The sequence below is a fragment of the Adiantum capillus-veneris genome, chromosome 15 (genome assembly GCF_014529385.1).
Source record: "Adiantum capillus-veneris isolate H3 chromosome 15, ASM1452938v2, whole genome shotgun sequence".
Lineage (NCBI taxonomy): Eukaryota > Viridiplantae > Streptophyta > Polypodiopsida > Polypodiales > Pteridaceae > Adiantum > Adiantum capillus-veneris.
The window spans coordinates 123041986-123044732 of NC_140945.1; the positions used below are offsets into that span (position 1 = coordinate 123041986).

The window sequence follows — 2747 nt, forward strand, 5'->3', positions numbered from 1 at the left end:
GAAACTTTTATAGGTATTTACACTAAAACTTGTGAAAATTTCTCGATCTCCTTCAAGGCAAGCTCAAAATCTAACCGGGATTTAACGATTTCAATGGTTAAAGAGAGAGAAGAAGAAGAAGAAGAGAAGAGAATTTTTAATGTCGTGGGAAACCATCCCAAGAGACCTCAAAGATCTATCCAATGAGAGTTGCATTACCTACTACACCTGCTTCTCCCCATGGCGTGCAAGAGAGCCAAAGATGAGCCTCACATACTGTAATGCACAAAGCTACACTAATAATATTCTTGGTGTTGTTGCTCGTGAATCTGCCTTCAAGCAAACTCCCAAGAACATCATCAAGCTTTGCAAGCAAAGCAAGGATACTAATCAAAAAGGCGATGTCAAGGATCCTGAGGCTGCTCATAAGGCCGCTCGAGTGGGTGCCACTAAATATGCAATTACAAGGTTTGTGGAATGTCTACAAGAGTTCAAGAGTGAACTCCCGAAGCTTTGGGCTCGGCTGCAAAATCAATCTCTAAGACATTTGAGGTTATCATAGGGACACTCTTTGGGAAGGTTGATAAGGACAACAAATGATGTTGAGTGGTGATCTTTTCACATATGTAGTGTGCTTAAAAGCTGTATATATTTGTCTTTCAGTTTTTGGAAATGGATAATAATCCATGTTTTGTGCCTGCCTAACGAGGTATGTTACATAGCCGCTTTCTGGGCATGTTGATCATATGCAATTCAATTTTGTCTAGACATGCCTTTAGGTTTTCTTGAAGAGTTATTAAAACTTACAAAAGAAGGCTTTTTGTTTTGAAAGAGAGAGAGAGAGAGAGAGAGAGAGAGAGGAGGGAGAGGAGGGAGAGAGAAAGACGACCATTTGCAGCAAAGCATAACCATCATTGATTGTCTTTGCTTCTTTCTTCTCATTGATGAGAATCATCTTCAGATCACAATGATGATGGCTTAGTAAACTATTACTAATCACATAATATTATTCCTAGACTCTTGGAGTGGTGATGACATGCTTCTTAAAAACTGTGGATTGAAACGTGCAAGGCTTTTATGTAAAGCACTAGAGACTGATATATGGAGGCCATGAGCTTTGCTACCAAGATGCTTTAGTGAAGCATTATGGTCTCACAAATGGGAAGCCTGTGCATTTGGTTGTGAAAGATTCAGAATAATAGGTAGTGACAATCAGAACAGTTACTGGTGAGGATCATACTTTCAAAATTGATAGAATGAAGAGCATTCAAGACTTGAAAAAAGCCTTAATGAAAGAAGACGAATTTGACGTAGCTGATAAGCAACAAGTGGTGTTGAAGGGTCATAATCTCAGAGGATGACATGCTAATTGAGTAATTTCTAGTGGGGGATGATGCTTACATATAGTGCACTTATGTTTAAGAAAAAATGTAAAATTAATAAGTCATGCTATTGGGGCTGATGTAAGAGATATTAGCAGTTTCTCAAAAAGTGAGGGGAAAACAACAATCTTGCACAAAAAAATGAGGATGCTTGGCTTCCATCAAGCAAAGTAGAAGCAAAATTTGACAATCTTTTCCTAACAAAAAGTGGTGATATTGTTGAAAGCTTCTCAAAATGTAGCATATCTTCAGTGGTGTAGATCTCATGGAGCGTGTTAAAATTGGTCTAGAAGAGGGACATGCTCCTATTTTACCTCGTGATGGGTCTCAAGCTGTATATTATATGGAAGATGAATTTGAGTCTTCCAATGTTGGGGTTTTCAAACTAGTGGGATGAGAAACCTATGGCTGTAAACAACCCTAAGGTTCTAACTGTATCTCCACTAAGGGTCTACCTGTATCTCATAATCGAGAAGGTCTTAAACAAGCGTGCTTTTGTGTGGAGTGGCAACTTTTCTTTTGAACCATAAGGCTGATGCTGAAACATGCAGGTGAAAAGCTCACTCAATTTTGCAGGAGTCCCCTCATTAGCTTTGGTGAAATGCCACCATGAATCTTTTGGCCACTCTCAATTTTGTAGGATTCCCCTACTAGCTTTGGTGAAATGCCACCATGAATCTTTTGGCCACTCAAAAATTGTAAAAACTACTTCAGCCCTTCCAAAAACAAGGTCTTTTCAGATGTATGTACATGCTTGAAGAAACTGTGAAGAGTACATGGGCCCGGCTCAAGGTTCTATACAAGACGTACACAAGATTTCTATCCTTGGCATACACCTTCCTAACAAGATTGCTATTCTTGGCATACACCTTGCTAATATTAACAAAAATGGTGCAAACATACTGGCTTGCAAGGAAGCGGATGATTCCAAATGGAGTAGTATGTTGGAGATGCAAATGAATCAAAATAGAAGCGTGTATTGGGGATGTCAAGTGCTAACATCAAGCTCAAGATGCTACTTGCACATGTAGCCACGATATGCAAAAGCTGCTAAAGTTGTTCGCTACACACATATCTACGTTTTCCCTGCACTATTTGAGCTCACTTTGATGGCTTGATGTAATTAGGGAACTCTAAACAGAGTGTGGCTGTGTGTGGGGAGAAGTAGTCGGCCTATTCATTCAATGGAGAACACCAGTCCGAAAGTCAAGAGACTTAGTAATCTTTGTATATAAAAGGGTTGTCTGCGGTGAGTGTGACCTTTCGGAATCTACTCTTCATTTCTTTACCTTTAGCTTAATTGTTTGTGCTCCTTAAAATTCCTTTGCAATTTTGCACTAAGCATCTATTGAAATTAATTCTTTTGCAGCTGATTGAGAGGAGTGG

General features: G+C 39.3%; 1 pseudogene; it reads left to right on the plus strand.

Moving 5' to 3' along the window:
- The window catches only part of LOC147441419 (phosphatidylinositol 4-kinase gamma 4-like), a 3837-nt pseudogene extending 1445 nt beyond the window's left edge, over positions 1-2392 (plus strand).
- Positions 2393-2747: the final 355 nt, after the last annotated feature.